We start from the raw sequence: 27393 nt of genomic DNA on the forward strand, positions 1-27393 counted from the left end.
ACGTTTCAATATTATTCAAGAAAAATGGCGTCTTATGTTTTTAAATATTTTAAAAACTGTTCACAAAAACTAACACAATAAGATGGAGTATTTTTTATAGGTCTTTTCATTGATTTAGTATATTATGATATCAATTAACTTAATTATTGTTAGTGTTAAATACATATTATGAAAAAAGTGTGTATATGCGGAGACGCGTGTCGTTTGTTTTTTTTATAGGTTTCACCGGCCTCACCGCGCTGCTTGTATAGACTCATTCTGTATCATTCTTTATTCTGTGACACAGAGCTTAAAAATGTTACAAAAACCGGAGTAGTTATCTACACATGACCGCCAAACTTCAGTTTAAAGAAGGCACCCAATTATGATGCATGTTACTGTTGTATGATAGACATGAAAGTGCAGTTTCAGTGCAGACACCAGCAATTTATACTAACTCTTACTCGAATTTTGACAAAAATGTATTTTTATGTCAAATGTATCAAAATGATTTTTTTTTTATATATTCACATAAAAATATCGTGATGAAATATGCAAAAATAACAAATTTACAAATCTTATACTACGATAAGGGTACCAAATTTTAAACACGTAACAATAAAACCACGTAATAGTAGTAATATACGATTTTCACTTTTATGAGTTACCATGGTATAAATTGCTAGTGTCGAGTTGCTAGGCGAAGTCATAATTGGCAATCTGCTAGCCTATTCACTATTTTGGTCTTTATTATCAACCTATTAAAGTAAACATCCAATCGATTGGGATATGTCCGTAGTCACCGGCTGAAATTTAATACATATAACTTCAATTTCATATATGTCAACTAGCATACGTCAAAGATAGTGAATAAGCTTGCTGATTTATCATCCATAAAGGACGATGTCATTTTAAGATCAAGGAGCCGATTTAGACTGTAAAACGACTTCATAAAGGTATTTTATAGTCATTGAACTCATAACGTAATAGTAGGAGACGATTTAGACTATAAAACGACTTCAAAGATATTTTATATTCATTGAACTCGACTTCGCGCCATGAAAGAAGTACCGCGGCTAAAATCTAAACTAAAATTAACAGTGCCTTACACAAATGACAATAAGACCGCCATTACCAAATGACAATGATTGCCATTGAGATATTAGCACCGCGTCTATGGGACTTGTTTCGTGGCGCGGAATATAAAAAGCCAGATTTCCAGTTAGGTGTTACTCCTCAGAAACGGCGGTCTTCTTCTGCATAATGATGAATCGGCGGCAGACTCGTCGAGAGGTGGTCCAACTCTCCGTCGGTAAATCGAAAGAGTTTCTTTAAGACCCTATTTCGATTTACCGTTGAAGAGCCGGACGAAGGCGATTTGCTCACGGCCACTTCTTGCTTGCCACCTTGAAATTCTTCTGGCGATTGATAAGAGAACTCCGTTGTTTGCTGATATAACACGCATTATCACAAATATAGAAAAGTATGCTCACAATCTTACAAGAAATTAGAAATTTACATGGCAATATCATGATAAAACCACGGAATATTTGTTAGTCTAAGGTGTGAATTATAGAAACGGTAGTCCGTTGTCCGCTGATATGAACACAAATATCATTACAAAGATTTTAGAGACAAAAACAAATTAAAAATAAACTCTATATCACAAAAAGTCCGAAATGTACATGACAATATCATGACTAGACCACGGTAAACTTGTTACTCAAATGTCCAAATTACAAATGACCTCCACCCATACGTTTTTGATGAAAAGTATTTAAAAATATATAGGTATTGCGAGTAAAATATACTGGTCAACATTGTAGCAGCTGTGACCATTCGCAATAATAATTAGGCCAGCAATTTTTAGGCAACCTGCCACACAAATTATAAATATACAGGGTGCTGGGGAGTATTTCCCATTACATCTGGGGTTGTATTATTTACCGAAAATTAAAAAAAAAATGTTCAAGTAACTTGTGTTCTAAAAATAATATTTCATTTGTAAATAGATCTTAAAATGTGTCCCATATACGCATCCTTATAATTATGACGTAGCCAAGTTTTACATATTTTAAAATGAAAGGATGGATAAAGGCGTGTGTGTTGTTGTGTGTGTGGATAATCGGAATTATTTGAATTACTTTGTATAAAAACAAAAAAAAATATTTTTTAGTTAAAAAAAATATTAGTTATGCAGTTCGGCTCCTATAAGATGGCTCGTCAACACCTTGAAGTTATGGGAAATACTCCCGAGCACCCTGTATAGATATGCCTAAAAATTTACAAAAAAATACTTTTCTTTCATTAAACAGATGGGTGAAGGTTTCCAATTCGATTCCATTACAACATGGTAAATAACGCAATATCCAAAACTAACTTTAATATAAATTGGTAAAGTAAATACAAAAGAAATTTAGCATAACATACAAAACTGTATGTAATATCTGGACTTTAATAACATTACGTATCTCCGCCGTTCTCCATATTGTTACGTGAAATTTATGAAAACTATAATGCACATTTAGCACAATAAATTCATACAAATTCGTGCACAGTAAAATTCGCAAGCACAAAAGGCGACTTTGTGCTGTTTGCAACATTTGCACCAGTAAATAAATGCGATTGGGTGAAATGGTTTAATACAATTTGTTCAAACGATTTACTCTCCGCATGTGTGATTTAGCGACCCACTCAAATGGAACTTCCATATTATAATCATTATTATAATCATCAGTGTATTTCATATAATACAATACAATGACTATTTTACAGTATAGATATGTTACGTGCCTACAAAATCACCGCAATAAGTGATCCGAATTTAGTGACTGTAAATGAAATCAAGACAATTATGCACATTTTTCCGCCTCAGTTTTGATGCACTAGTGCCCCATCTGTAGTATAAAATATAAATGATATAACCCTTGCTCATACCAACTTTACTAACTTTTAAAATCAGATTATTGCGATGCGTCCGATACGTACGATGCGGTTATGTGGACGCCTACTATTACTATCTAATAGTGACCTTAAATGAGTTTAACATTAACATCCTGAGCCCACCAAGCCGCATTAGAGCAGTGTGGTTGATCTTGAGCTCCATATCCCCTCTCCTATAAGAAGGGAGGCCTCATATAGTGGGCCGTAAAATATGCTAGATAGCCTAGATAGAGGTCTGCACAACCGCATTGGACCAGGGTGATGGATTATTTGGCTGAACTCCTCTCATTCTGAGAGGAGACTCGAGCTCAGCAGTCAGCCGAATATGGGTTGATAATGATGATGATGATGATGAATAAAGATAATGATCTTTGTAAAGATCTTTATCATCACCATTATTATCAACCCATATTCGCACGAGTCTCCTCTAAGAATGAAAGGGGTTAGGCCTTAGTCCACCTCGCTGGCCCAATGCGGATTGGCTGACTTCAGACAAGTAGAGAAATAAGAAAATTCTCAGGTATGCAGGTCTCATAAAAGTCTATACATATATCCGCGAACATCTCGTATTCGGTGAACGATGAAACTAGACAGACAACCGGATGAGATGAGAAAAGAAAGCTAATAAGATAAATCATCGCTTAACATAATTCACCACTCGAATCTTGCATAAGTAATGTAATATTAACAGTTTTCGGCTTTCTATAGTTTCTTTTAATTTCACCGTGTTTTTATTTAACTGTACGATAATTATGCCTCTAATTAAATTAATACTTCAGTTCCGCATTTACCTATTTTAACATTGAAAATGGGAAGACACTGCCTCATGTAAGACAGTAATAACTAGTGCAGGAGGCAGATCTTCAAACTAATTGTGATATGTAGTTTTGATAAATAAAGATTAATTTAAATTTATGCCGTTTTCAATAGAACGAGAGCTTGCAATAGCCAGACATTCCTCATTTGAAGGCTCATAGTTTATCAGACCATTACACAATAGGTAAGTATAATCTAGTTGCCAATAATCTAGTTGACACTTTTTTATTTAAATTTTAAATTTTTTTTTTGACAATACGAGCCAAAACGCTGTCGGCCATTGTGGTCTATATTTTAACTTTATCATGACGTCACGAAAACACTGAACCTTAACCACACGGTTTAGGGTTTGTCAAAATTATTAGTTATTAATTTGTTTGACGTTTATTCCTTTAGTAACATCAAGTAACATTGTGACATCAAAAAACGGATGACAGCGTTTGGAAAAATCGACAAAATAAAAAATACATTATAGATGAATAATTGTATAAATATGCTAGCTAACCCGGAAAATGTTGTTTTGAATTAAAAATTATTCACTTAGGGATATGAAAAATAGATATTGAAAACTTGTGCGCGTAATATGTAAGATATTAAATAAAAAATCGGTCCAGCCATTGCGGAAGAATTTGGTAACAAAAACCGTGACACTAGAATTTTATACAGGGGGTCCGATAAATAATACGACTTACTCTACATGCTGGTAGCTGCATTAAGGCCTACTAAAACAACGCAGTAAGTAAATATAATTAAGTTAAGTAAAGTTATATTGATTTTGTATTTCAATTGTTAAAAAAAAGCTATATTGATTTTTAAATTTTGTATTTTGTACAATAATCAATATAATTTTAAAAAAACCGTAAAATTTTGGCTAACATAAATATTGCAATATTTTAGTAGGCCTTGATGTCAGCTATTACCCTGTAAAGTATGTCGTACTATTTACGGTACACCCTGTATATTAGAAAGATATACCTACCCGGATGTGCAATACAATGATTATCAGTCAAACTAAACAAACAGTCCGGTATTAAAAAATAACAGGTCCAGTCAAAATCCATGAAAAGATAATGCGATAAACAAATTATTCTACAGTAAAACTTTATTAGCTAGCCACATTACTGAATAAAGCGTTTTATCAGTATAAATAAAACAAAAATAAGCTAAGAGCGAGTCGGACTCGAGGACGAAGGGTTCCGTATCATTATCTCATACGTCTATAAAAACGGCAAAAATCATGTCTGCTGTATTTTTTTTTTCCTTTTACCTGATGGAAAGTGATAATGCAATCTTAGGTGGAAGTGGACTAACTTCTCCTACTCCTAGTAGGATGAAAATCCACACCCCTTTCGGTTTCTATACGACATCGTACTGGAATGCTAAATCGCTTGGCGGTACGTCGTTGCCGGTAGGTTGGTAACTAGTCACGCCCGAAGCTTCCCACCAGACAGACCTCACCAATTAAGAACACCTCAATCGGCCCAGCCGGGGATCGAACCCAGAACCTCTTAATCTTGTTAATCCACCACCCATACACCTACGCCACGGAGGCCGCCAAAAACTACAACACTATACTATATTTTATAACAACAAATACTATATCTTAGTATCTGTTGTTTTATTGACAACAGAAATACCTTCATCATGGTCTAGTGACAGACGGACGGACGGACAACGGAATCTTCGTAATAGGGTCCCGTTTTACCATTTTAGTACGGAACCTTAAAAACTATATTTCACGCCTGCCACGTTTTAATAATGTTATCAAAATTTCACACTGATTACTGCCACGATTATTAACGCAAACTCGATAATGCCACAGTTTAATATGTATACTTACAAGTAAAATTAAAATGTTTATGCACGAAAGCCAAGGCCTAGGCCTAAGCGTAGGCCTATTACTAAGCTTAAAGCTACAGACTGTATTATAAAACTGAAGAGTTTGTGTTTGAACGCGCTAATCTCAGGAACTACTGGTTTGAATTGAAACTATTCTTGTGTGTCCATTTATTGAGGTGCGTTATAGGCTAGTAACATCACATTACGACCAATAGTAGCGGAGCATCAATGAAAAATGTGACAAAAGCTGTTTAAAACTTTTTCACGGAAAAACTCGCGGTCCTCTGCCAGTAAATCATAATAATTTTTGGATTATAATATCCAACCGTCAAGAAAAGCGAAAGCAAGTACACGGAATAACAGCTCTTTTTTTAAAATATTACACAATATATATTTTTATAGCACTTAGTGTCGCCGCACACGGGTCACACACGACACCCACAAACGCCGCTACAAGAAGCAAGAAGGGGTCATAGAAGTAGCTGAAGCGCGTGACAGCCATTTGTGGCTGGTGGTCGACATTTGTGGTCGGTGGCTGCAACATTTTTAACCCATACATGCATTATCATAATCGCGCGAGTGGCGTGTGGCGGCGTTTAGTGGCCGGTGGCGGGCCACAAGAAGCGAGCAGCGACAATTGTAGCGTGTGTCGGCCACCGGCGTTAACCGTGTACGGCGAGTCCATATAAAATGTATGAAATCTACAGGAAATATGCCGATAGCCGCGTTCTGTGGTTGTGGCCGGAGGCCCGTGTGCGGAACCCCTTAAAGTTGTGTGTAAAGATAACGACTTGCGCCAAAAATGTTTGACCCGACAATATAATCAGACGTATTGTGCGGCAATCACACAATACATCCTCTGGCGGCGCGGATATGTGCCTGCTTATCGGACTTGTCCTTTCGCGGCGCTGTATACAAATACATACACGCACAAATGAGTGTATATAGAGTAATATAGTGTCTAAACTCCAAAACTCCAATGTATGAGTAAGGCCCCATTAGTGTGTTGCATCGTCGCAGTGTCGACGCTGTGTCGTTTTCTATATTATATTTTAAACGGCATGTCACATTAAATGTCAAAGTACTACAAAGTTACAAAGTAGTAGTACAAAGAACTATTAAAATAATAATTGTGAAAATGTTAATTGTAAAAATAATGAATTTTGTATATTGTATTGCAATTGCTACTTTATTTTATATTTATTTTTAATTTAATTTGGTAATTATGACTATTGGTGTTATTTTTTCTTTTTTGTTTGTAATTTCATTTAATTTAATTTAGTAATTGTGACTGTATTTATCTTTTTCTTAATCTCATTTCATTTATTTTGGTAATTGTGACTGTTTGTATTTTTTATATTTGCACACTATTAATTTAGTGGAATGTTGTAAAAAACAATAATTCTTGCAAATAAACAATTATTATTATTATTATTATTATTATTATTAAATCGTTATATTATTGAAATAAACAATTATTATTATTATTATTATTATTATTAAATCGTTATATTATTGAAGGCATCGTTTTAACGGCGTTAAAACTGTTAAATGTTAAAACGGTTGCTTAAATATAATACCTACCACCTACTGTGGTTTGACGGATGATAGACGAAACGTGGGAAGTGATGCGCTACGCTGTTGGACCTGCGACAACGCGTTTGTCTATACTAATATTATAAAGTCTGTGGCGTTGTAGGGCATAATTTCTGGATCTCACTAGAAAGCTAGTGTCATAGGCTACATTAAGCCCATGACAATAGCCTCAAAGTAACGTATGAGAGTGCGGAAATAAAATATTATTTCCGTATTCACACACGAACGAAAACTACGCTGGTAAAACCGCGGGGCATCTGCTAGTTTTTTTGACATTGTTGAGACTGACTGGTTGCGTGCGTGCTTTTGCGCTGTGACGTTGTGCGTCGTCGCAACGATGCAACGACGCAACGTACTAATGAGCCACCGTCCTTACCTCACTTAAACATAGCCGCGAATATACGAGTGTTCCTACTCCCTACTAATATATTATATAGCCACGCATTATAGGCACGTCATGTTGTTATGTTATCATTTGATATTTGATACCCCGTATTTTAGGGACTTATCTGTACAAATATTAGGATATATTTTATGAACAACGATTACGCAGGTAAGTATATGAATCAGAGGGGAAAGTGTTTAGTCACAAGTTTGGCTTTTACGAATACTTCTTACGACTTTGCAGTGCGTAGGCGACCCTATTGTTATTTACGTGGGTATTGCAATATAAGTAACTGTAATATAAATTATAGATGAAGAGATCCGCAGACGAACCAAAGTCACTGACATAGCTCAACGAGTCGCGAAGCTGAAGTGGCAATGGGCAGGCCACATAGTTCGAAGAGCCGATGGACGTTGAGGTCATAAGGTACTGGAATGGCGACCCCTCACCGGAAAGCGCAGTGTTGATCGACCTCCACTAGGTGGACTGAGGATATCAAGCGGGTTGCAGGGAGCTGCTGGATGCTGGAGGCTCGAGACCGTTGTGTTTGGAAGTCTATGCAAGAGGTCTATGTCCAGTAGACGTCTATCGCCTGATGATGATGATGATGATATAAATTGCTATTGTCATGTAAGTTACTAACCTACATAGAAGTATGCTACTGTAAATGTTACACCAACCCTCATAGAGGCAGCCAGGTGGGTCTTAGCTTTAAACCCGGTACATTAAAATGAGGACAGTAGTCTCAAATGGACTATTAAATGTGAACCGATAATGATTCAAAGGGTAATTACATCACTTATTTATTAATTTTCCAATTTTCCATTACAAACCTATGACTCACCATGCTGTTTCTGTGGCAGGTTGCGGGTTAAGTAATGTATTAAAATATATATACTATACTAATAATATAAATAATATAAATGTGAAAATAAGTATGTCTGTCTGTCTGTTACCTTTTCACGGCTAAACCGATCTAGATGAATATTGGTAGCTATAATGGTGACCTATAATATTTACCGCTACAATTTGACCCTAAAATAAAAATAGAAAGAGGTGAAATAGGGGTTGAAAGTTTGTATGGAAAGTCCTTCATTTTTATATTTACAGTTTTAAAATTTTGTTTTATGAATTAGCTTTAAGAATTAGGTTCAAGTATAGTATCTATACTAATATTATAAAGCTGAAGAGTTTGTTTGTTTGTTTGATTGAACGCGCTAATCTCAGGAACTACTGGTCCGATTTGAAAAATTCTTTCAGTGTTAGATAGCCCATTTATCGAGGAAGGCTATAGGCTATATATTATCCCCGTTTTACTACAGGAACCACTCGGGTAAAACCGCGCGGCGTCAGCTAGTTTAAAATAAATGTAACGATATCGTTAAATAAATATTATTGACTTTGAATTTATGTTCCCATATTAGCTTACCTACCAATTCCAAGGGAAAATAATTACTTAATGCTGATATAAGGAAAAAATAATTAGGAACGGGACATTAATATGTAGCTAATGATAAGATAACAAGATATTCCACGCGGTCAAATTAATATATTTAGTAATTAAAGATACGACCGTTTGGTTCTCAATGTTATTAATTAATAGTAGCAATAGCCTGCAATGGCTAGACCTTTGTCAGTTTATAAAAGCTCAGTTTGTCAGCCCATACTTTAGACCATAATTAAGTACCTAAGTACGAAAACGAGACAACGTCTGGCTAGTGGGAGGTTTCGGCCGTGGCTAGTTACCTCCCTGCCAACAAAGACGTACCGCAAGGTGATTTAGCGTTCTGGTACGATGTCGTGTAGAAACCGAAAGGGGTGTGGATTTTCATCCTCCTCCTAAAAAATAGAATCAACCATACCATAAATTGTCAGTAATAAATAATGAATGTGCGTGGACATACATACATACATACATACAAAAATACATTTACGTATATAGATATAGGTGCATTCGGTCTGTATTACGAACCAACCATGTATTTTTAAATATGAGCACAAATAAAGATTTTTTCAAAAGTACTGGAGTAAAAATGAAGCGATCCATTTTACTTAAACGCGTCAGAACAAAAACTTAATAAGCTCATTACAGAGAACGTTCCCACGTACATCGTTCCGGGCTGAGAGGAAATGTTTGAAATAATTACCCACTCCCTCAGTACATAGTCCAAGAGGCAACCGTAGAATATCGAATGAATATAATATAATTAAAATACCTTACTAATAGACACCCTGCGATAATACCCGCATGGGTTTTAAAATTTTACGGTAGACATAATATGTTCGACGATTTAACCTGAGTTTGTTGTGGGCTCTTCTCGGACCAAGGCGCGTTTGGAACCCTCGTAACTTTAATTTTAAGTTTTCGACTATCATTACCACCATTAGATTACTTTAAATTATGACATAACTTGACTTTTCAAAAGTGCTTGTAAAGTAAGCCTAATTGAAATAAATGAATTTTGAATTTTGATGCGATCCCTACAATGCGTATCAGTGGACGCACTTGTATGACTTTTTATATAAAGAAAAATGCGTCCGATGCGTACGGTGCGGACCTGTGGACGCCTATCATAAGTCGTCGGTCGCGGTTACTATTATAATGATATATATATAAAATAGCCAAACATTATCACCTCTTTTTTTTATTCTTTACAAGTTATCCCTTGACTACAATCTCACCTGATGGTATGTGATGATGCAACCTAAAATGGTAGCGGACTAACTTGTTGGAAGGGGAATTAAAATCCACATCCCTTTCGGTTTCTACACGACATCGTACCGGTACTTCTTTGTCGGTAGGATGATAACTAGTCACGGCCGAAGCCTCCCACCTCCCTAAATCCAGCAACCGGTTTTGGAGAGTGGTCTGCTGCTGACGACCTCTAAGACTCTGGTGCGACGAAATTATCTTCAAATATATATTATAACTAGCTGACGCCGCGCGGTTACACCCGCGTGGTACCCTTATCCGCAGGAATTCATGGCATAATATGTAGCCTATAGCCTTCCTCGATAAATGGGCTATCAAACACTGAAAGAATTTTTCAAATCGGACCAGTAGTTCCTGAGGTTAGCGCGTTCAAGTAATCAAACAAACTCTTCAGCTTTATAATATTAGTATAGATATGTAGTATCTTTTTGTTATTTGAAATCTAATCGTAAAATTACAAGGCCAACGCTTTGATTGCAATTACAATAATTTTTATCGGCGTTGCTAATGCACTAAACTGCACGTTTTAGCTAAATGTAGGTAGGTACATACCTAAAAAGTCCATGACACAATAAAAAATTACTCTTCGAGTTACTGCATCCCGGATGCAACTATCGTATAATGATAACTGTCATTTTAGTATTTACGGATATGATTATTTTCTCTTCATCGTAATTATATTGAAATGAACACATAAATACAAATCATTAAAATTATATTTACATTTCTGACACTTTTGAGTATAAAAACAATTATTTTTTACTGAAAAAGTCGGCTGTTTTTAATTTTTTTGAATTAAAATATTCACAAAAAATTCGTTTTTTTTTATTTTTACAGTTTCAATTTTTGTAGATTAGATAAAGAAAGATAGTATCTTATATCAAGTGATAACCTTGTAGAGCCGTGATAGCCTAATGGATATGAGCTCTGCCTCCTTATTCTGATCCGGGGCATGCACCTCCAACTTTTCAGTTGTGTACATTTTAAAAAATTAAATATCACGTGTCTCAAACGGTAAAGGAAAACATCGTTAAGAAACCTGCATACCAGGGAATTTTCTTAATTCTCTGCGTGTGTGAAGACTGCCAATCCGCATTGAGCCAGCGTGGTGGACTATTGGCCTAACCCCTCTCATTCTGAGAGGAGACTCGAGCTCAGCAGTGAGCCGAATATGGGTTGATAATGATGAATGTTGTCCGGACAATTTTCAGGGATCATTTTATTATAATCATCGAAGTCTGAAAAAACCACCATTTTTGTCCGGTTCACCAAGAATAGAATAAGATACATAAATTGAGCAGAATGATAATAAAACAATGTTTTATTTCTAAACCCAAGAATCATAACGAATTCACAAATTTCAAATTAAAAAAAATATTATCTTTTTTCTTTATAAAAATATTTTTTTTTTTAGAATTATGATTTATTTCAAACTAAAATTGTATATTATTAGTAACTTACGTAGGCACAACCAAGTAAAGTGAACTACAAGTCGTTTCCAAATATTTATAACCCGAAAAAAATCCAACTTAACTTTGCTTTCCTTGCAGTATAATATGATTTGAAATTTATATTTCTGGTTTAAGATCTTTATTTTCTCAAAAGAATTACATTAAATTCGCTTATATGAGAAATACTCACTAAGGCAATTATGCACGTGTGTACCTACATACTATTAAGACTTAAATCCTACATACAAAAAATCAAAATAAATAATTGCTAAAAATTGCGGGTAGATTTTAAATTACATGTTTGTTACGTAGAATAATCGACTAGTTTTAATAAAACAAAGATTATAGCTTACTGGATGCGGCATGTGTTACAATGACATGTTATACAATGACATGTTATTCAAAAAATTTAAAATAAACATAGATATGTATCAATCCCAAGACACTTTTTGCGACCAACTCTAACACTATGTCCACGTCATAAACGTAATGCCATACCTACTTCTATTCATGTAATTAGGCAGAGGTTTGCGTTTTACCACACCGCTGATTAAGGCTTTGCGAAGGTGATTGTCGTAACACAATTAAAATAATGGCGTACGGAACGTTATATCATTAATGTTTATTTTAGTAATTAAAAAAAGATGTTTGTCGGTTGTGTTATGCCGATTAAAGTGATTGTAATGTTGGGACCAACCAACTTGGTCGCTAACTATGGACCTCATAAGAAGGCGATCGAATCAGAAATGAGGAGATACGCAGAAGAACCAAGTCACCGACATAGCTCAACCAGTGGCAAAGCTGAAGTGGCAATGGGCGGGGCACATAGTTCGAAGAGCCGATGGACGTTGGGGTCCCAAGGTGCTGGAATGGCGACCCTGCACTACAAAGCGCAGTGTTGGTCGACCCCCAACCACGTGGACTGACGACATCAAGCGTGTCGCAGGGATTCGCTGAATGCAGATGGCTCAGTATCGTGATGTTTGGAAGTCCCTACAAAAGGCCTGTCAATGTCCTGCAGTGGACGTCCATCGGCTGACATGATGATGATGATGATGAATGTTGGGAACTCACGGAGTGATCGCCATTGCGGGACCACGCTGGACGGTCGATTACAGCACTATCGGACGCCCGCGACTTCGTCCGCGGGAAATTCTATCACAAATCCCGCGGGATCCATGGATGTTTTCGGGATGAAATATAGCTTATATATTGCTCAATAACCTCCTCTATGTTCCAATGGAAGTCCCGTTAAAATCGGTTAAGCCGTTTCAGAGATTAGCCCGGACAAACAGACAAAAAACAATGTTCTTACCAACCGTAAAAACTTGAGAAAACATAGTTTTTACACGCTTATATTAACTTCACGTGTAAAATCTTGGAATCTTAATTTGACCCACTTCCCAGTCTTCGATTAAGATGAAATATTTCTTATATATTGAGTATTGATTAATAAAAATGTTTTTTTTTGATTGTCGTTCCAATCAATGTGCCGAAAAGGTTCAAATAACACCTCAGAAAGCTTTCGCTTTGCTGTTGGATCCAGGGTCGAATACAGAAGGTAGTAATTCTTCACTGAGAAAAAAAGCTACTTACCTTCATAAAGTTAAGGACATTCCCAACGTACAGTTGACAACATATTTTGGCACAGTCAAGTCGAAATTTAAAAACACGATAGAAATATTGTGACTACTAAGAACCGGTGACATCATCATCTTTAAAGTATCTCATGGCTCGTTCACAAATTTTGTTTTTGCCTCTTGACAAATAAAAAGTTTAGACTATCAGAAGTTCTCCGAAGAAAACAGCTCTAAGTATTACCAGCCTACCAAGTCCACCGAACCAACGAAGTCGTTGTGGGGGCGTTAAAGCAAAGCTTGCACTGGTGACTGCAAGAGTGATTTATAATCCGCGGTCCGTTTATTATGCAGCTACAATTAACGTATGCGAAACCGCAAGCTGTACCAAGATGGAAATATTGTGCGGCGACATTATTTATTGATACGGTAGCCCCCTCTGTGTAAACCCCTAGAGTCGAACATGCGATTATTAACAATCCCTGTATTCACAAACTTTGCTCTCAAAGTGCTTCCGTTCGCATGTTCAAATAATAGGTGTATTACCCATGTTCAAAAAATTATTAATATTAATTTATGATTCTGGTATATACTAATATTATAAAGCTGAAGAGTTTGTTTGTTTCTTGAATGCGCTAATCTCAGGAACCAGGTCCGATTTGAAAAATTCTTTCAATGTTACATAGCCAATTTATCGAGAAAGGCTATAAGATATATATTATTCCCATATTTTTAAGAAAACGGGAACTATACGCGGGTAAAACTGCCCGGCGTCAGTTCTTCTTAGTAAAAGATATACTATAATGAAAGAGTAAACCAGAATGTAATCTATTGAATTATTGATTAACAAATATTAAGTTTATAAATTGTATGAAAAAAAGATGATTTAAAACGTTCTTCAGATATTATGACTAGATCAAGAGAAATAGGTTAAAATATACAATGATTTGATATATTTAGATATTAAAAAATCGGTTTAGTTACGCCAGTGGCTTCAACATGGTAAAATTACAAAACAAGAGAGTCCTTTTTGAAGTGGATTACAAAATGGACCAGGACTAATTTTAGCACGGTGAGAGATCTTACTCTGTGATAGCACATTTGCTTCTTGTTAACACTACGATCCCAATCCACAAATCTACCAAGATTAATTAATCAGAGGGCCTAGTGGCAGTTTGATACTGTTACCGTCACGTAACGTAAACGCTAATTTCTAAGGAATTGAAACAGCGCCATCTAGTGGCACTACTGCACAACTGTTTCAATTCCATATAAATTTGCGAAAGAGGATCATCAGCACCTATGTTCGTTCCCGATTGACGTATGCGGCTCCTGCATGGTACGCGCTGTGCTCCGCATACCAAAAACAGCGACTGCAGATCCAGCAGAACAAATGCCTGCGCCTTGCCACAGGAGCTCCGAGGTACGTCAGAAATGACATCATTCACCGTGACACCAGGACGCCCTCCGTGGAGGAGTTCGTCCGAGGTCTAGCGCGCCGAATGTTCGCGCGAGCGGATAACGGACCGCACATTCATCTACATGGTATAGCACCGCACTGCGAAAGACCACCAAATGGGCGTCCTCTACCTCGTGAGCTTCTACAAATGGCCATCTCAGAAGACGTAGGCACCGGAGGCAGCGGAGACGACGATATAAATGACGCAAGCACCAGACAAGACATCGCCGCGCTGAAGGATAATAATAAATAAAAAATTCAACTCATAGGCCAAGATGCCTCAGCCCCGAAAGGGGCTGGAAGAAATCACCGGGGGAGCAAGTTCCCCTGCGTCTTACTCGGGCAAGGAGGCAAAGCCTCGAGGCCCGTACCCCCTCACCCGACACTCTCGGGAGGAGATGACCCCCTCATCATCAATTTGCGAAAACGTCAACGTGACAGTAACAGTATGAAAATATTGAAAACTCCCACTACGCACACTGTACACACAAATAAAGTGAAATTACAAAAAAAAAAAAGCAACACCGTGAGATAAAATAAAAAAAAGCAAGAGTAAACATATAAATAGCCACTAATTCCGGCGGTGACAGTCGACAACTTGTCACGGGGCATTAAACTTGCGCCCGCTTGTGCTGCATTGCAGATTTGTGACATGTGTGGTCCAAATTGAGAGCATTAATTACGAGCACCAATTAAATTGTAATAAGTACGACTATTACACGAGTTACAATGATCCCACTTCTGTAATTATTTATCTTTTTTTTTCTGCAATTTGGTGTAATCCGGTAAATCCGGTGGTGAAACCGGCCCCTAGGCTGCTCGGATAGTCTAACTGTAAGTTTTGTCACTTACTTACCTTTATTAAATGACAAACACAACAATCAATAATACAAGCTATCCGATACATTTACAGAAAGTGGTGAAATCGGCGATTGTTGATATCTTTGTGACTGAATTATAAAGGAATAGCCACAAAATTAAAGAAAATGGTACCTATCTTTCTTTCGCAGGGGGTCACTGAATGCAAGCGACTGAGGAACGTGGTGATGATGATGATGATGACGACGATGATGATGATGATGGTGATGATGATGATGATGATGGATGAGGTTATTTTTTTACCTTTTTCTTACATTCAACATGTAGTCGTTTATTACAAAAGAATGAACAGAGTTTATTAAGTTTATTTAGTTATATTTGTCAATGACAAATGCATCGAAATAAAACAGAAAAGAAAAAGTATTTAAATTAATTACTTCACATTTTTACATAATAGATAAAATATGTACGATGCCACAGAGAAACTATTAAGCCGTAATAAATCACATTCAAATTTGCTAAACTTGTATATGTTAGCTAAATGGAATACTAAATTAATTAGATACTCGTCTAACTAAAACATAAATTTGGAATTAAAATTACAAGTCGAGCAATTAATAAAACACCTCTCCAGTAATACAGGGTAAATTAAAATGGAAATCGTAAGATTAGAGAGCCGGAGATAAGAGACATCGCCTTAAATAACGATAAATTCAACGAATGTAAGCTAAATTAATGTGCACTTGAAAACAATAATACGAAGTTGTAAGATTAAATTATGCGTACAAGATAAATAGCTCCATGACTGAACGCGTAGAAGCTTCTGAGACTCGTCTCATTATGTAAGGGAACGCCGGGGCTTTGAACCAAATTTATGGCGATTGTATAATGGACCCACAAAGGGATATTTCTACAAATGTTCGGACTAAGCCCCCAACGCAATGCTATGTTGACAGTCTAAATATATGGATTAAACGCCTGTTATAGCCAGACATTCCACGTTTTATCAAGGTTTATAGCAGTGTATGCTCCTACCTCAATTAAGCCAATTATAGAGTTTGGACTTAGACTTTGGCAATTGATTTGTTGATGATTGATTTCAAGGGTCCATACCCTTAAACGTCCATGTACAAAGCGTACTTTTTTAATTTTGTTCTCTGCCATAATATAAGAAATTGTGTCCCAAATCGCCAGTCTCTGAGCTTCACGCCAGTGCTAAGAAAAACAAAGTTGATTTTTTTAAGGAGAAGTTGCGATTTACGATCTCATGCAATGGGTTGCCCGCAAAGCTACACGTATCTAAAGGTCAGCACAGAGGTAAGGTAAGCACAGAGGTAAAGTAGGTACAGGTACGTTTATCAAAGTAAGCACAGAGTATGGCGATTACATGATATCCGATATTAAAAATTACATTTTATACTTGGACAACTGGACTTGGACAACTGAGGATTTTTTTTATTGTCAACATGTTAGCCCTTGCTGATGCTAAGTGATGATGCAATGTAAGATGGAAGCGGGCTAACTTGTTAAGAGTATGATGAAAATCCACACCTCTTTCGGTTTCTACACGACATCGGACCGGAACGCTAAATCGGTTTGCGGTACGTCACCAGCCAAAGTAGTGAAATAAATCCGGAATTAGGTCCATGAACTAACGAACATGCATCTTTCATAAAACGAGGTAGGTGTGGCTATCACAAGCTCTCAGTAAAACATAGGCGACGGTACATATTATTTTAACTGTTTCAAACTCAGTCGCAAATTAGGGTACACGTCATCAAATAGTTGTTTGGGGACCAACAGTTATTTATGTAATTACCGTTACATCAACCCCAGTTTATTAATGTTTATTTAGGCCTAACTATACCCTATGCGCGGTGATGATTTCACACACATTTTTAATCACAGATTATAATGAATTTTGTAATCGGTTAGTAAACCTTTGGTCAAGTATAAAATAATTCTGAACGAAAGACAAAAAATCGATCGAATATCTTAAAATAGATTTTATTGTATACTTGCTTACTGAATAGATTGAATAATCACGCCGCCACCAGTGACATTATTCGTTAAAAAGTCGAAATTCGAAGGCTCTGATTTATTGTTTTCCACAAATTTTGGTTTACCTAAATAAACCAATAATTTCTACAATTATTTTTATGAAGACATTTAAATCAGTAAAATCTAATGAATCTACGAAGCGCGGAACGATAGCAATAATACTATGCAAAAACAAATAACAATGCATTTAGGCTAAAGAAGAGAAGCTCAAGGGAGATACGCCCAATTGCCCAAGGGCGTAATAAATAGGAGCATAAGGGAGAAATGCCCAAGGGTGTATTGGCTGCTTTTATGACCATTTGCAAATTTTGTCCGAACATAATAACAAAACCATACATCAAACGTGCAGAAATAAATTTTGGTTTTCTTTTAATACAAAAAAATATAACACACAAGTAATTAAGTAGGTACTTAATTATCTTAAACTTCTTTATATAACTGTACTTAGAACACCGAATATAATATTGAAAAGAATTCACATTATCAAACAACTGTTTCTTTAGTACAATCTGGCTAATGTCTAATTAAACGCCAATTAAAAACCGCAAACTGTTACACTAAAAACGGATTTTCTCATTAAAATAGATTTATAAGCAGAATGGTAATTATCTTTTATCTGTTGTCAATCAACATAAAGGCCGACATTGAATAAGGCCCCGAAGTTGTTGGAAATTTGGAAACATCCGTCGGAAACTTACTGGCACGAAACTGTAAGTCATTCCTTCTAAGACACGGCCCCATAGCAACCGTTCGAGCTTTGCTCTTAGACAACTATTTCTCTATCATCTTCTTCTTATCTCTAAAAATCAATCAATCAATCAAAATCCATCAATTAACTATTTCTCTATCACCTACTTTGAGGCTGCCAAATCTCTACTTAGTAATAAATAATTATAAAATTACTAGCGGATGTCTGCGTCAAATTTAATTTTTTACAATTCCCTCGGGAACCATGGATTTTTTCGTGTAGCCTATGTGTTGTCTGCTATTTATCAGAGTCAATTTACTCTGGATTAACACAATTGGAATGGAAATAGATTTCCTTTCCAACATTAAGCCAAATCGGTTCAGTATTTGCGGCGTTAAAGAGTAATATACATCCATACAAACTTTCGCGTTTATAATATTAGCAGGAAGTATGATAAAGTGATTTTGTAGTATTTGTTACGCTTTAAGTTCTGAACATAACATTGTCATAACATTTTGCGTACCCTTTGTGAGGATTGCAAAGAAAACATAGAATAGCTATTTTCATCGAGAAATGAGCTGTTCCCAAGGGGGATAAAAAAAACATATAATATACGCTGTATTTTCTGTTTTATTTACAAATACAATTATTGTGTTTAAATACCGTTTATCGTTGGCTCTCCTTGACATGTCGGCGACCTCAGCAAAAGCCTTCCATGCGCCGACGCATCATCAAAGCCTTATAATTTCAAAGCTAAACAATGGTTCTTGGTTTATTATTGCCTACCTACGTCCTACGTAATATTAATTGTTGTAATCTACACGTTGCATATTTACTTAGGTACATACATTCAAAAATTAGGTAAAATGAAAACGAAAACTGAAAACGGCATGAAAGTCCTTTCAGTGGTTTTCAAGATTAATAATAATAAAACAGTCCTCTGCGGTGTCACTCGGTCTTTTCGCAATAAAATTTTCAACGGAATTTCTTTCCGTTTTTAGCAATAGTAGAGCTATTTATGAGGAAGATTATATTTTATATTTTATCAAGGTTTTGTGTAAGTTGGTTGAATCATGACGATAATAATAATCTGGATCTGGGAGTTTTCATCGAGAACGCTGCCTAATATAATAACAATAACAAAACAATGATCGATGGATTATTCCGCTTATAAAGAAGGATTTCACGCGGGCGAAGTCTCAGACGGGCCTGTTAGTGTACAGTAAAATTTTAGTAACATTAGCTTAATTGTTCTTTTAATTTCGATAATGAATATGTTTGATAGTTATCTAAATAATGACAGGATGTTGTAAAAATATAATATCGTGTAGATTAGGCACAATTCGATACGTCCAAGGGTAACAGATCGATTCCAATCAATTATAAATAATGCCCCTTTTATAAATGGCCGTATACACGTAAATGTACGAAAATGCTTATCTACGAAATGAAGTAGATAAAAACGTAATTATCATTATGACATTTTATCAAGTCGCTTATCTAGATTGAGGAATTACATGTTTTGTATTTTATATTCGGAAATTGTTAACAACGTCAATATAATCACAGTTATACATATATTAAGGCGAAAGTTTGTGTGTATGTGTGTATGTTTGTTACAATTTACTCCTTCAGGCCGCAAATATTAAATCGACTTGGCTGAAATTTGAAATGGCTACCTACTCTTTTATCATCACGCTTAAACCACTATATGAATTTAAATGGAACTTGGCACAATTTCAGACCATAATACGAAGAAGGTATTTTTTATCGCGAAAATAAAATCAGAAGGGGTTGCAAAATAGATTGAAAGTTTGTATGGAAAGTCCTTTATTTTTCAAGTTACATTTGTAAAAATAGTTATGAGTAATACCTACCAGAAAATTATTAAAAATAATGTAATTCAAGATTTTTCAAAATTTCACCTCTAAAGGGTTGAAAAAGGTTTGAAATTAATTTAAATATAAATTGTTCATGTTTGATTTACATTTTTGTAAAATGATTAAGATAAAATGATGATAATTATTGTAATACGAGTATATGTCAACAGCGTAGGATGTCAATAGATTAGTCTATAAATACAAGCCTCGGACAAGAGAAGGGGGTTGCAATTGAGTGTTACAGTAGTGCGTATAACTAAGTAGATACAGTGTTCTACTTAGAGGAAGTAATTAACCAAGAGATCAACTGATCATCAGCAAACATTACAATAAGTAATGATTTTAGAACACTATTTAGTAAATATAAAACATGCGAAAATATAAATAAAAGGGGGTGAAATTGGGGTTGAAAATATACATCGATTTTGACGTGACGCGAGCGTCCGCTTATAACAATGATAGAGCGGTAGAAGGTGCCCAGTCCAGTTTATTTACTTACACCTTTCGTTTCTACGCGTCATCTTACCGGAACGTTATAAAACTTTGTCGGTAGAGTGGTTACTTATCACCAGAAGTGAGCCAGTTTAGAAAATAATAAAATCTTATCAACCTGATCTGAGAATGGAAGCCAAGACCTCTCTTGGAAAAAGCAAGGTCTTATAAGACACCTAAGTAAGAGTAAGTTAAAAGTTAGAATAACTTGTAACTAGTACTTAACTCTTACTCGTTGTTTATTCTTACTAGTCTTTCTTTAAAAGCTTTAAATTCATTGTGCACAGCTTATTGTGTAGAAAGAGAATAGACAGGTAGGTAATATGGAAATGAGTAATTTTGTTTTCCTATGAAAAATATTCATAATAGGTAGGTAGGTAGGTAGGTAACAGCAAACTTTTTCCTTAATCAAAATATTGCGTAGTGAATGTATCATAGGTAATATCTATTGTAAGAACATTTTAATATATTGGATAAAGCGGTTTATATAAGAAAACGTACAGCATATGAATTCGTCATTACTTACAGGATATTGAACTTTGTTGTTTTTACCATTAAAGACGAAGCTCCATTGCCGGCTCCAGCAAACGTTACTTGAATTACAAATCGCCAACCTCTTTGACGCAGAAGTCAGTAACTTGCGAGGTGACTTATTTTGTGATTAATGTTATTTCCCCCATTTTGGGATTCTGTTCATGATCAATCCTTCCGATAACCTTCGGTGAATTCAACGCGTATAAAACATACGTGTCTTCCACTTACGCAGTGGTCTAACAAAAAGTAATTAAACAAAAAAAACTATTCAAGTTTCCCCGAGTCAACGAACCCGCCGATACAAGAAATGAAAACACTCGGAAGTGGTCGAAATTATCAATTTATAAGTCCAGGAGAGTTCATTAAAAATACCGGACAAGTGACATTCCGAATGCATCCAATAGCATTTACTTACTATTCGCGAAGCATAAACGCAGAGTACTAACCTTGAATGAACCAGAGGTTTGCCGGTACAGATACCAATCCAGATATAACCACAAAATGTTATTGTGTGTATTCAATAATTAGTGCACTTGCCACAGAAAAATCCACAGGTAAAAATTCGAAAGCTCGCGATCGTGTTTCGCGGACGACGAGCGTACGTCTGCCCACAACGGCGCGTCGAATCCAACTGAGGAGGACTGAGGACTGAGGTATAGAGGTCCGTTGTGCCGGAGGTCGGAGGCGATTGGCTGAGGACGTGAAACGGGATGCGGCATCGAGATGTGCGCATCGCACCCGGCTTCCGTTTGTGGCGTTGATAATATTCGCAACAGAAAAACTTAGTTGCGTTGCGCAAGGTAGGTTTATTAGGCCTTTAAATCTCAAACAATATACGAGTATCTAACAATAACAATCTATTGATAACTAATATAAAATCATCAGCTTTAGCGTTTTCTATGTTCCGTGAATATAATAAATAGATTTACAGAACTTAGATGACACTAAAATTAATCAAAGATGTCAATTTCATTATTATTTATAGCAGTAAAATCGTTTTGCTCTTAAAATACCATTCCTACACTCTTTTAATTCGAACTTTTGACCACACCACACATTGGGAAACTAATCCGGGACTTCACAATTCATTTCCCAAACTGCACTGAAAAATCAAAATTCAAAAACCAAACGTTTTTGTCTGTTCATAGTGATTGTGTGTGAATTAATAAATCTTACATGAACAACAGCTCTTTTGCAAAAATCATTAATCACAACAATTTACATTAATTATTCGAGAAAACAATTATTTTTACTTCCTGTTTGAATATAACATCCTGATTATCCAATCCCAAGCAAGCTTATTTTTATAATAGAGCAAAATAATAATTCAAATCAAACCAAAAAAATACTTACATTGTCAATGTAGTTTTTTCTTGGTCTTCTTTTACTAGTTTCTCAATCAGTTATCAGTTAGTTATTATAATGGGGCCGTGATAGCTCAGTATGAATGACTTCTGCGTTCTATTCGGAGGGCGTAGGTTCGAACCTGGCTAACAGTATGCACCTCCAACTTTTCGGTTATGTGAATTTTAAGAAATTAAATATTACTATGTTTTTTTTCTACACCGTTTGAGTACACAAAAATAACCTGCATATCTTCTCATAATTCTTCTGTTTGTGAAGTATTTTAAGTAAGTTAGGTGGACTTTTATAACTCCTCTCATTCTGAGAGAGCACGATGCTTCTCTCAGAATGAGAGTTAATGATGATGATGATGATGACGATGATGATGATGATGATGATGATGATGATGATGATGATGATGATGATGATGATGATGATGATGATGATGATGATGAATATTAAAACAGGCTGTCAGTTCCTTCTTCCTTTATTACATTTAGATATGTAAGCGTTCGAGTATCACATATGCATTATCAATGACCGAACATCTGGTGAAACCAGAGTATGGAACACTTGGTATATTAATTATGACGTTTCCCAAACTGATCATGGGATAGTAATAACTAATTTTGTATGGAGTTGTTTTAGCGAAACAAGAGTAAGTTGACTCACCCACTGTTAACTTTACTCTGTTTATATTTAGTATCTACCTACTTACTAAATTTTTCTATTTTGAATCAGTTTTTTCAATGCTGCTGCTTTAATTATGATTTTAAGGATTAGATTTTTGTTAAATGTTACGAAATAAATTAACAAAGTATTGTTACTATACGTTTATTTTTATAAATAATGTTTTATTTGTTTTGTAGAAGAATCTTAGTAGAAGAAAGAACAATAATTATTGCATTGAATGCAATAATTATTGTTCTTTCATTAAGATGACCGATTTAAATAAATGTCCTGTAAAAAAAAAATATGGGAGTGAAGTGTACTATCATTTTAAAAATTTGCACTCTTATTGAGGTTTGTAAATAAGTATAAAATTTGTTTCAACTTTTTGTGGTTACAAAGTGGCTGGCAAAAATGTATGGGGTGGTCTGATTTTTCAATACAAGAAAATTTTTGAAGTGTCCACATTCTAATTTTTTTTCTTCAAAATATGTCTAAATATGTATTAAATATGTATTATAACATCTGCTTGCCTAAATTTAATAATGTAGTAATTTGTAACTCAATTTAAATAAATTTAAATTGAATATCCACAATGTTTTTCTTGTATTAAAAATTTCACAAATAACCGGTTAAGTGTGTCTTGGGCCACGAGCAGTGTATGTTTCCGTTTAATAAATACATCAGCACTTTAAGTCCCCAAAATGTAAAAAAATAACCTTATAATATCAGGTAGGCCCTGATAGTTTATTACGAACCTGTTGCCATATGGCACGTCGATTCTCTTTCTACAAACGCTAGCGCATAAAAAAATGTATGTGAATGACAGAATTGGAGTATCAATTTTCTATTTTGTACAATATAAACGGATAGTGCATACCCTAGTTAAAAACCTGGTGCACACTACGGTGTGTACAAAGTAGAATATCAGAATAGGCAGAGCATTTTTGTACCTTTGAAGTAATTCAACTATGGGCCATCATTAGGGATGATAACAGTTTTTTAAATTAGGAGTAATAGTAAAGCAATATTCTAAAATTAACAGGGTATCTGCAATCATTACTTTCAGAGCTACAGGGATTTAAAGGGTCAGATTTGCGGCACTGCCACGGATCCCTTAAAAAAGCCCCATACAAAATGGCACGAATTAATGACGTAGTTGATTCACTGATCGTTAGATTTGTATGGGCGTTCAAACAAAATTACTCATATCTTTGTTATTTGTGCGTTTATGTTTAAAGTTCATTTATTGAAAAATGTATGAATTTTATCTTATTACGCTAAAAGAACTTTAGTAGATTTTGAAATTTTATAATCTTATTTATTTTGCAAATATCCACTCAATCTTTGGTTTTTGCAAATTAATTAGGTAATATTGACCTTATTTACACGAATGTCTCATGAAAATCAATATTTTCAAACCTAGTCTTACAGCTATAAAAATATCACTATCTACTTGAATAACTTTTTAGAAAATTCCCTCTCTGCCGTTGTTCGCAAAACTCAACTATCAAAACAATTAGAGGCCACCGCACAATAACTGGATCCATTAACGTAATTCTGTTTCCTGAATGCTGTCTCTTTATAGCTTTAGGTGGTGGAAATTTTTCTTATCAGACAAGATTTTTTCTTATCTACAGTGCTTAAACGGATTTTTTTTTATTATTCTTTATAAGTTAGCCCTTGATTAGAATCTCACTTAAGTGATGATGCAATCTAAGATGGAAGCAGGCTAACTTGTTAGGAGGAGGATGAAAATCCACACCCCTTTCGGTTTCTACACGACATCGTACCGGAACGCTAAATCACTTGGCGGTACGTCTTTGTCGGTAGGCTGGTAACTAGCCACGGCCAAAGCCTCCCACCAGCCAGACGTGGACCAATTAAGAGAACCTCCATCGGCCCAGCTGGGAATCGAACCCAGGACCTCCTTCTTGTAAATCCACCGCGCACACCACTGCGCCACAGAGGCCGTCAAAACAAGGATTTGAAACAAAGGAGGTTCTTTCAATTAATAATTCAATTTTCGAACAAATGGTAAAGCCCTACATACTGACATACGTGATATACCTAATTGCAATTTTACGACAGGGCCAGATTAAAGAGGTCTAAAGGCTCTCGGAAATTTGAATTAAAGCCCCTAATTTTTATGATATAAACTGAAAAATTGGCAGGGAGGTGGTTTAAATTTTTTTACGCGAATGAACTCGCGGTCGTCCGCTAGTATTTATAGTTTTAGGATAAAGTTTAGCTCATTGTGTGATTCAAATAAATATATTTATGGACTAATAGATATTTAAAGATCAAAATGTGTAAGTAGATGTGGTATAATCGAGCGCAAAGTGATACCTACAACAAAATTAAATTCTTATTTTCGCTCTCCTGAGTGATGTACATCATCACGTACTTATTTAATCAAAAGTAGGTAGGTAACTTTAGTTAATAGCTTTGGCCTGATCACAAAATATTTTGCGGTTGAATAAAAAAACATATTTTTTCCATAGATCCCAAAAATTGGGATGAAATATACCAAGATATTCTAAATTATAATCTATCCCTGATCATTATCATTCATCATGAAGGTCCATGTAGCCGTCGAGCCTTAAATTATTACGGATAAGTATAGAACATCCATTAATACATCCAAACTTTTCTGTTTTAATGACTACATTTTCTTTAAAATCCTTTAGATCACTCTTTGTTGTCGACACAAGTATTCAAAAATATTGCAAATATTAAATAAGTAAACTTGTCTTAATTTGTAAGTTGGCAACATATAAATTTCGAGATTTCCGTGGGAATATTAAAAGTTTTTAAAGGAGCACCTTAATTTATTAGTATACGTAAAATTTATTCTCAAACGGACTGAATCGTATTAAATAACGAATAGGTACCTAAATGGCGTTAAAATGATACTTATTATTGTGGTTTTATGCTTTTGTGAATCGGTTATCCTTGACATTTGTATCGAGTTATGATTCAAGGTGCATCTTTTATTTTTGGACTCCTTTAATTTCATACAATTAAAAATTTAATTGACTGTTAAAAAAAACAACAGAAACTTTTGTTATTTAATATTATATAGACAACACAAAGTTATTTTTAATGTTATTTTAACAACAGATAATTAATTGGAGGAAAATAGATTAAAATTTTTTTTTTTTTTTCGTAAACAGGAGAGGCTTATAGATAAAAAAAAACTAGTTCTTGACCCCGTGAAACAACTAAAAACTTAAAAAAATCCGTTGTATTAAGGAATAGTCACTTCGATTTACTTAATTTAAAAATTTTGTAATTTACCTATTTGTGAAATTAAGTAGTCCTTCGTGGCGTTTGCCGTACGTATATCAATTTCTACACTTATTTCTAGAAATTGGTCTATGGCTGGCTAAGTCTGTCGGGTCAAGAAACATACTTAAACTTCATGTTCAGGCCACAGGCCAACCGCACAGTGCTTGTTGGCCTGTAGTCTGAAGGTCCCGAGTTCAATTTAACCTCTATAAATCCACCGTCTACCGTAAATGGGGGAGGCCTATACCTGATGAAGGATCCTCATAATTTTAAAAATGTGATTTAAAACTAAAAAAAAAAAAGGAAAATTGTATTTTTAACAAACTAAAATAATGTAAATACTACATATACTAACACTAGACTAGGAATTATTGTAACTAAATTATTAAAGCCGCCCTATGTCGAGAGGACTTGGGCAATGTTCGATTCACGCCTGGACCGTTGACCGACTACTAACACAATCTTTTCCAACATAGTGGAGAAGAAGGGGAATATTATTCATATTTAATAAAGATATGGCTTCATCTTTTATACAAAAAAAAAATGGCTGTGTCGGATTACACTTATCATCACCATCGTCATCACAATCATCATCATCAACATTATCATCAGCCTATTTCACCGGTTCACTATAAAATTCTAAATTCTAAATTCAAGTAGGCTTAGTTTACAAACACTTTTGAAACGACAAGTTCCACTATTTGTAAAGACTCTACCACCGGTTCAGAAGGCAGGTTCTGGTGAGATGATACGATGAAAAAATTAAATGAATTGTCTATAAAAATTCAACAACTTGGGGGGCGTAACACTGATGCATTTGTTTCTGCATGACCGATCATATTCACGTGTGCGGTGAT

General features: G+C 35.3%; 1 protein-coding gene across 6 annotated transcripts in view; it reads right to left on the minus strand.

The window, feature by feature from the left end:
* LOC112054984 (putative polypeptide N-acetylgalactosaminyltransferase 9) overlaps positions 1 to 21874 on the minus strand; it is a 214629-nt gene extending 192755 nt beyond the window's left edge. For 5 of the 6 annotated variants that reach the window (XM_052885433.1, XM_052885434.1, XM_052885430.1 and 2 more), the window contains exon 1: positions 21679 to 21874. The gene's annotated coding sequence lies outside the window, so the exon portion shown is untranslated. The remainder of the gene's footprint in view (positions 1 to 21678) is intronic. The other variant, XM_052885435.1, reaches the window with a different exon arrangement.
* Positions 21875 to 27393: the final 5519 nt, after the last annotated feature.

This window comes from Bicyclus anynana, chromosome 14, assembly GCF_947172395.1.
Source record: "Bicyclus anynana chromosome 14, ilBicAnyn1.1, whole genome shotgun sequence".
NCBI classification, from domain to species: domain Eukaryota; kingdom Metazoa; phylum Arthropoda; class Insecta; order Lepidoptera; family Nymphalidae; genus Bicyclus; species Bicyclus anynana.